The 8,850-nt window shown below is 45.5% G+C and overlaps 4 non-coding genes across 4 annotated transcripts; 1 reads left to right on the top strand and 3 right to left on the bottom strand.

Annotated features, from left to right (window-relative positions):
• Nucleotides 1–2,150: 2,150 nt before the first annotated feature.
• Nucleotides 2,151–2,222, bottom strand: trnaa-cgc (transfer RNA alanine (anticodon CGC)). Its single transcript has one exon. It is a non-coding gene; the product is annotated as a tRNA-Ala (tRNA).
• A 1,623-nt stretch (nucleotides 2,223–3,845) lies between these two features.
• trnae-uuc (transfer RNA glutamic acid (anticodon UUC)) lies at nucleotides 3,846–3,917 on the top strand. Its single transcript has one exon. It is a non-coding gene; the product is annotated as a tRNA-Glu (tRNA).
• Nucleotides 3,918–6,049: 2,132 nt separating this feature from the next.
• Nucleotides 6,050–6,131, bottom strand: trnal-aag (transfer RNA leucine (anticodon AAG)). Its single transcript has one exon. It is a non-coding gene; the product is annotated as a tRNA-Leu (tRNA).
• A 2,099-nt stretch (nucleotides 6,132–8,230) lies between these two features.
• trnak-cuu (transfer RNA lysine (anticodon CUU)) lies at nucleotides 8,231–8,303 on the bottom strand. The gene has a single exon. It is a non-coding gene; the product is annotated as a tRNA-Lys (tRNA).
• Between the last annotated feature and the right edge of the window lie 547 nt (nucleotides 8,304–8,850).

The raw sequence follows: 8,850 nt of genomic DNA, 5'->3' as shown, positions 1-8,850 counted from the left end.
TTCTCACAAACAGGTCATCGAACAGGAACCTCGTCAGCCTGAAGTAGCGCTGGAAACGGCCGTCGTCCAGGCGCAGTTCTTGGAGAAAGAGAGTTAAGAAGTTTAGAGGTCCAAGAAGCTTCTTCAGTTCAAAACTTGCCTTTAACCTTCAGTCTAACGCTGTTCCAGCATTGGATGAAAGAGACTGGTGCTCTCATCTTCTTCAACATTGACTTGTTCTACCAGGACAAGAGAATCTGAGCTTGGATGTCATTTAGCAGTCAAAGGCTTGTTAAACTGGTCAACATCAGCTGGTGTTCACTCTGATGATGTAGCGATGGTCTGGATTCTTCCTTCTGGAGCACCAAGCTGCTGGGAAGAAGCCTGATGATGTCAGAGTTGTGTTCAGTGGCTCCTGCTGGGTCCACCACCTACTGAATTGGATGATAAAATGCATTTGTTGGACTTTTGGTTTTTGGTGACAGCGCCACCTATCGAATTAGATTATAGCAAAATACTACTTTCTAACTGTAGTATTAAAGGTTTATTCCACCAAAATACTACTTCCTGTCCTTTAATTTCTAACTACTGTATAAAAGGTTTATTCCAATTCCTCCAAAATACTTTCTAATTTATAGTTTTAAAGGTTCATTCCACCAAAATACTTTCTAATTTATAGTTTTAAAGGTTCGTTCCACCAAAATACTTTATAATTTATAGTTTTAAAGGTTCATTCCACCAAAATACTTTCTAATTTATAGTTTTAAAGGTTCATTCCACCAAAATACTTTCTAATTTATAGTTTTAAAGGTTCATTCCACCAAAATACTGCTTTCTGTCCAACTTCTCAGTTTTAAAGGTTCCTTCAGTTGAGGGCTCCTGGTTCTGTGTGAGGGGTTGAGGGTCGATATGGGATGATGAGGAAGATTTCATGTCACGATGGTCCTGCAAAGTAACTGAGAGTCATGACATCAAACAATGTCATCAAAATACGCTTGAACTCTTAAAATGGCAATAAAATCTACTGGAATCATTTTACCACAAACACTTTTATTGTGTTTTTGTGAGCATCATTTTTCAAACATTATAACATAAACTTCAAAAAGGGTCCATTCACTAACACTCTTACTTGAAGGTAGTCACTGATATCAGTAAACAACTGATAAAGATTTGTGTTCATGTTTTAATTCTCTACTCTGACCTGTGCTGAGACACTGGACCAGAGAGGAAGACCTGCTCAGCCTCCTGCATGGACCAGTTCTGCAGCTCAGTGATGACGACGAGGGATTCAGCATTGAGTTCATTTTAAACTTTTTGGAGGAAACAACTGTAAATTAACCAGCAGTTACTGGTGATGCTTCACAGTTTCCAAGCTCAAACGGCCTCCTGCTTGTTGGACTCACAATTTCCAAAAAAAGGTAGACATCAAAAGTCAAATCATGTTTTTGTTTGGTTTTGTGTTGTTTTGTTTTTTACTGGAGGAAAACTTCAAATTGTGATGATGTGTCTGACTTAGAAACTGAACCCCCAAAAATCAAAAAGTCTCCTTCTTCTGTGCCGTGATCTCAGAGCTGATCATGATTGATCTCATCAATAATCCTTGGCAGCCGACCAGTCACACACAGCCCCCCCCCCCCACACACACACACTGAGACATGCAGCAGCTCACAGTAACTGCCTCCGTCACACAGCAGATAGACTCCTTTCTATAACAAGATAAGCAGTAGAAAATGGATGGAAGTGATGATGAACTGATGAACAGGTGATTTGTCCAAAAGTCAACATCAGATTCATTTCCAATCTGTGGAAGCAGTTTCATCTTGAGGTTCCAGGTAAGAACAGCCAGCTGTGGGCTGACACACATCTCTTCAGGAGCACTTCTATGCTCCAAACTTGCCAGGTTGAATTGTGTCTGTATTCTGAGGGCAGCAGGAGGACGGAGGAGTGAGGACACACACATTTGGAACTGAGAGCAGCTGTGTGTGGGATTTAACCCAGCAAAGATAAAACCAGCTCCTTCATGCTGGCTATGAAGGCTCACAGTCACACTGACCCAGCTACAAATACTTTGATATGCAACAGACTGGTTTCTCTTCTGGTAGTTTGTTATCAGCTGTTGTCACATTTATGGATTAATTTAGCTGTTAAGATGAAGGCTCCAAAGGACCAGCTGGAGATGCCGGGGATTGAACCCAGGGCCTCATACATGCGAAGCATGCGCTCTACCACTGAGCTACACCCCCTCTGTCAGAGTCACTGTTTAACTGATGCAGCAACACAAACACAGACACAACATTTTTATTCTTCATTTTAGGGATAAAAAGGAAGTCAGCCTGTGATCTCAAAGGCTCTGTGATCTCAGTAGTTTCACTGTGATGTCAGCCCACACAACCTTAGACCACAGAGGCAAGTCAGGCTCCAGGAAGCTGAGGCTGCTCCATTCTCAGTCCAGTCCAGAGTGAAGGTTTTCCTCTCAGAAGCTTTCCAATCCAGCCCAGATCCTCTCTGACTAGCAGGAGTCTTTGACCAGGAAATGAGAATTATATTGAACGTCTGCTCATCCTCAGAATGAAGTAAAAGTATTTGTGTTCCTAAAATAATCTCCAGATGCTAAGATCAGTTATTAACATTGATTGACAGCTCTAAACTGAGCCACCATCACTATACAGTTGCAACTGAAATATTTAGAAATATTTCAAGGAAGCAGCAGGCCCTCATCCGCCCCGGTCCACCCGACTGTGTCCCCTGAGACAGATGACAGCTCACTTCTGGCAGAGGCAGTTAGGTTGAGGACCGTTGCTGATGTCATCAACTGATGTCTCCATCACCAAAGGTGACAGACAGGATGGTCATGGACATAAAACAGAGGCCTAAGAACGAGAAAGAATGGTTGTCCTGACTGAAGTTTAGCTTGAGCTTTTTAATTTGTTACTAAAGGAAGTACTGGTACAAGTAAAGGCAGGCGAACTTTCCACAAATATTCAGAATTAACTTTGACAACCAAAACATGAACCAAGATGACAAAATAGTGAACATGAAAAAGGAACCAGTCCCACCTTCTTGTGTGTTCCTGCTGAAGTAAATGTTTATGAAGATTTGTTGTGTTCTTTTTCTAAAGGTCCAGCCAGCATTGCAGGTCTCAGGAGAAGGAGCCACTTCAGCAGGATCTGTGGGACAAATCCCCCCACGGTGAGACCTGTCCAGCTCCCTGCAGCTCTGCAAGTGTTACCAACTCTTCATTCCAGCTGTTTGGTTGAATCCCATTTCTTCACCTTTGAACCTTTTGAACACTGATGAGGAGGTGAGGCTGGAGGCAAAACCACAACCTCACGTCATCTCACAGGATGAACCAAAATGCTAGACACTTCCTGTCACTGCTCCAGCACCACCTGTCTCCCCTCCATGTCTTTACCATCTGTGCAGCTTCCTGCTGTCCCTGGACCCTCACAGGTGATCGCTCCACCTGGAGCCTCACAGATGGGTTCTAACCTCCCAATACTTGCAGCCCAGCCTCGACCCACTCAGACACAGTCACCCGTTCAAGCTGGGCCTGGTACCACACTCCTGTACAGACAGAGAGAAAGAAGACACACGGGATCCTTTGAAGAAAATGTAATAAAGACAGGAAGCCCCCATCACATTGTCAGTGTTTCAGTGACTGGCATTGGGAAGAGACTGAGACAAAGTCAGTTATGAATGGAGGGCTGAGTTGGAGCAGAGGGGGGCAGGATCCTGGGGGTGGACTGTCTTTAGGAGGCTGAGGTGTCTGGTGGTCTTGGTGGACCCTCTGCATCTCAAGCTGAGACAACAGTCCTGTGTTCTTGAGTCATTGTCTATAGTCTCTGTTGTTGGAAAGCTCAGTGTGGTCCCTGGTGGTCTAGTGGCTAGGATTCGGCGCTTTCACCGCCGCAGCCCGGGTTCGATTCCCGGTCAGGGAATGAGTTATTTAGAGGTTGAGGGAGAGGTGATCAGGTGGTCCACATGATGGTGGAGGTGATGAACTGTGAATCCATCATGGCTCCACTCTCACCCCCATTGTAGTGTTCTTGGTTCACCCTGCCATGGCCCCATGTTGAAGGGTGACTGTCTCATTCAGGTTCAACCCTTTGTTAGACTCTATTAAGTCACTGACTCCCAAACTCTGTAATCCTCCTTAGTAGCTTTGGTTCCTTGCAGCACAGAAAGTCTGTTCACTGATGTAGGAACTGAAAATCTTAGAGCTCCGGTCCTTCGTTCCTTCCTACACTGAGCAGAACAAACACAGAACAGAGAGCAGTTCCTCCTACAGTTCTCAGAAAGTCTGAGGGCACCAAAGAAAGGAGGGAAATGCAATCAATGTTGAATTATTTTACATTTCTTATATTTGATCAAAGATAGAACTTAATAAGCGTCCATCAACCTGCAGGACAAACTCCTTCACTGTGTGGGAGGTTCAGAGTCCCTGGTTTGATTGCAGCTTTGACCTGAGCAGGTGTTCATCCTCATCTCAGTAACAGGGGACACTTTATCACAGCAGTGGACAAACATCAGCATTCATCACCCAGCAGCTCCTCTGATCAACAGAACAAGCTGAAGTATTCTGAGAAGGAGGGCATGGATCCCTCTACCTCTCACATGCTAAGCTAGCACTCTACCATTGGAGCTAAGTCCCCTTTTGAGCTTCCATTTGAGTTTTCTGTTCCCATCTCTATGGTAACGGTCAGTTTTGACCCACATCTTCAATCAGCTGTAAAATTCACTAAAAACAATTTTCTATCATCCAAGTTGTTTCCATCTCTTGGTTTCCTTGTTAGGCTTCCTTAGCCATGGAAATATTGATTTGAATATTTTGTTGTGGGCCTCTGGACCTTTTTTTAGTCAGTAAACCCTCGATTTCAATTAAAAAAATGATAAAATGAACCTTTGGGTTTGGCATAAAAGTCTTTTTTTCAGCAACAGAACTTTAATATAAACACTAAATGAAAAGCAGAACAGGCCAGAACACAAACTCTGCTCTGCCGTCCTTCCTGGTTACTGGGCATGGACTGCTGGAAGGGGCATTTTCCTCAGAAAGGGACAAGACGTTCATCCACTCTCACCTCTGGCCCTGGGTTGAATGTTGGTGCAAGGAGCTGCACCCATCTTTCCCAGACATCCCCAATGGGGGCAAGCTTGTCAGTTCTTGCTCCGGTGTCTCTGTCGTCAAATCTGAGGACTCTTGATGTTCGTTGAAAGTTCTGAAGTGGCCTTGTGGCCCGGAAAATATTTCTGCCTGTCGATGCGTCCCAGAGACGATCAGTGGCCTCACTGCAGGATCTGAACACTCCAGGAAGAAGAAGAACACCAATAGAAGCATCCAGGTGTTTCTCATCAATGTCTTTCCACTTGTCACCATGGACTTTTTTTCCTTTGAGGTTTGTCACAGCAATGCTGACTCTTTTTAGTGACAGTGGCATGAACAGAACCATCAACCATAAACAGCTCCAAACATGTCTTGATGTCAGTGCCTCTCGTCACAGCAAACCTTGTGATTCCAGGGCTCATTTTGATGACATCAGCAGCAGCTTCCCTGCCATGTACATCAGGAGATACTGAGCTCCAGCCAATGTTCCCTCTAGTTTTTCATGTGTCTGGTTATCCTCACAAGCTCCCTGAGCTCACTGAGGACCACTGTGAGCACTGAAACTGTGAGACGGTTCCACAGGAGGGGAGCCTGATAGCTGAAGGCTCTGGCTCCATTCTACTTTTAGAACTCTAGGAACCACCAGTAACCCTGCATCCTGGGAGCGAAGGGTTCTAGCTGGATAATAGGGGACTAGGAGCTCTGTCAGGTAGGAAGGAGCCTGACTGTTGAGGACTTTGATGGTAGAAGGAGAATTTAGAATTCTATTCTGAATGTGACAGGGAGCCATGCAGAGAAGCCAGTACAGGAGAGACATGGTCTCTTCTACCAGTTCTAGTCAACACACAGGCAGCAGTGTTCTGTTCAGGACCTACTTCTTCTTTTGGTCACAGGTTTGAAGATACCTGTGGAAGTGAAAGGAAAGGCTGCGAGAGACCTGCCACACCTCTCCAGTGACCTAGGACATGATGGCAGTGGTGGGATTTGAACCCACGCCTCCTCAGAGACTGGAACCTTAATCCAGCACCTTAGACCACTCGGCCACACTACCTCACTGTGCTGTTCTCTGAGTTGGTCTGCTAAAGGCATGTTGAAGAGGAAGTAACATCATGATATAAAACTTATTCTGAAGGGGGACCCCTTCCCTCCACGGTCACAGGAAGTGACGACAGCGCCACTAGAAGCAGGAAAGAAATGGTAAAAGGACTCAGTTTGTACAGAGCCTTTCTACCTCAGCAGCACTCAAGGAGCTGAACAATGTCCTCTCATTCACACACACTCACACACTGATGCTGAAGGCTGCCATGCAAGGAGCCAACCTACTCATCAGAAGTATTTAGGGGTTCAGTATCTTACTCAAGGACACTTTGACATGGTCACTGGAGAAAGTGAGGATCAAACCAGCCACCCTTTGGTTGCCAGACGGCCACGCTACTCCTGAGTCATGTGACCTGGATAAGATGGTGAACTACAGCTGATCGCCATGCTAGCAAACCCCTTTTGTTTGGTTTGGTTGTTGTTTAGTGACTGTGGATGAATACACAGGAGAAGTTGAGCATAAATTTGTGTTCCCTGTTCACTTGAATATCTGCAGGAGTGTGATGTGGAAATACTACTTGGAGGAGAATGAGAGTTCAGTCTCAGCGCTATGACCTGTGCTGACACTAAAACATGTCAGCCCACAGAACAAAGATGGCAGTCCTCTGGGAAAGCAGGTACACCACACATACACGAAGAAACCCTACAGGAAACAAATATGTTGCCAGAGACTTTTACTCTGTTTTTGTTGTTTACCCAAGTACAGGATTGGAGGGAGACTGATGGTCGCTGTTTGGGTCATGTGACTGAAGTCATCCAGTCACGTGACTGAAGTCATCCATTCATGTCAGTGATGTCACTTGGCAGGACTCTCATTACCAAATCGGCCGCTCTGCAGCACAATACACAATCATTAGCTCAGTGCTACGTGAGCCAAGAGCAGCAGGTGAGCAGACAAGCCGCGTTACCTGTCCGAAGCAAAACATCCGGCGCGGAAATGACGTCACCCGTCAGGAGCAGCGAGAGAGAGAGAGAGAGAGAGAGAGAGAGAGAGAGAGAGAGAGAGAGAGAGAGAGAGAGAGAGAGAGAGAGAGAGAGAGAGAGAGAGAGATGGGGCAGGGAGGGAATCGCCCCTCTTATGAGTGAGGGCGCCTCCGGTGGTTGGCTGTGCAATTGCCAATTAGGGATGACAGCTCACAGCTGTCTGTGCTGCCACACACCGATTCAGGCCTGGACTCCTGTCTCGCTGCCAAACTCCGCCTGACTCCGTAGAGCTGGTCAGCCTCCACTCAGTCCTCTTCATTTGTTTGGAGGTCACTATCGTTCATCCTACACACCTTTCCACCTGCCTCTTAGCCGTCTACTTGAAGCTCAGATAAATCCAGGCTAATTCATACCTGCTACTCAATATGGGCCTTAATTACTCTGCTGGAATTATCACTCTGTCTTAAGGGTTTTCTTAATTGTATTAAATCCTCTTTAATTTCCAAGAAGTCTTCCAACTCATTCATTCATGCAAGCCACTGATCCACAAGACCTCATTGATGAGCTTCAATCTGAGACTGATTGTTTCTCGTTGGACGAGACACCCATTCAATGAGACTCATTGTCAGTCCATTGAAATCTACTGGTGTTCCTGGTGAGTTGATTTAACAACATGAGCTGACAGAATCTACGTTCAGGTAGGAACCACCACATCCAGGGGTCTGGACCTTTGAGCAGGCAGAGCCATCAAAGTAGCAGACTAAGCTAGCAGACATTAGCATTGAGAAGAAACTGATACCTGAGCCTAATTTTGGGTCTGGTCAGGTGATGACATTATAATATGACATCATTGTCAGACTGACGCCTGCTCAACACTGACCAAACACTATGGCATTGTGGGAAATTTCTGCTTGGCTCGCGTCCATCAAAACACACAAAGAAATTTCTCCAGAATCAGTATTGACAGTGGATACAATTGAGAACACACTGGTTTTTCATTCTGAGTCGGGTGCAGGTGTGGAATTTCAGACACAGCTTGTGTTTGTGTTGTTCATTCAGTGATTTTTCTTACAATTCCCAATCACAGCTGCAGAAAGTGAGAGAACAAGCAGGGATGTTCAAGATGAACGCCCAACGTGGGGCTTGAACCCACGACCCTGAGATTAAGAGTCTCATGCTCTACAGACTGAGCTAGTCAGGCTACATCTGAGTAGCTTCAATAGCCTGAACTGATCACAGTGAGAGACGCTACAAGCTCTTCATCAGACTCACAGTCACATGAGCCATCACATGATTGATGAATGACCACAAACACCTTCATCTTTGACAAAGAAGTAAAATAAAAGGTGAACCACAGATGAGACACCAGTGGTAAAAACACTAAAGTGCTGTCAAGGAGAAACAGGATACGAGCAAACACACACACAAGTTACAGAGAGAGAACTCTCCCAAAGGGAACCACTCAAAGGAGAACCTAGAGATCATCAGGCTGGATGACCTCATCAACATGAGACAGGTGGATAGGAAACAAGCTCAGAGATGTCAGGAACATGAGATCCAAGTGGTGAGAGAGCAAGAACTGGTGAGGTTCCAGAACCAGGAGTGAGGTGAAGCCTGCATCACCTACTGGGAGCTTTTAGTCTAAGGTTCAACTTGGACTTGAATGATTTCTGGAGAGACAACGTGCAGGGAGGGAATTTGGAGATGAAGAACAAGTTCCTCTCAGGCTTTCATGGAGTTTTCAGGAG

This window comes from Aulostomus chinensis, chromosome 1 (genome assembly GCF_037954235.1).
Source record: "Aulostomus chinensis isolate RoL2024-O1b breed Wild chromosome 1, RoL_Achi_v1.0, whole genome shotgun sequence".
Taxonomy (NCBI): domain Eukaryota; kingdom Metazoa; phylum Chordata; class Actinopteri; order Syngnathiformes; family Aulostomidae; genus Aulostomus; species Aulostomus chinensis.
The sequence above is the reverse complement of the archived record's forward strand: the minus strand, read 5'-3'. Positions and strand labels throughout refer to the sequence as shown.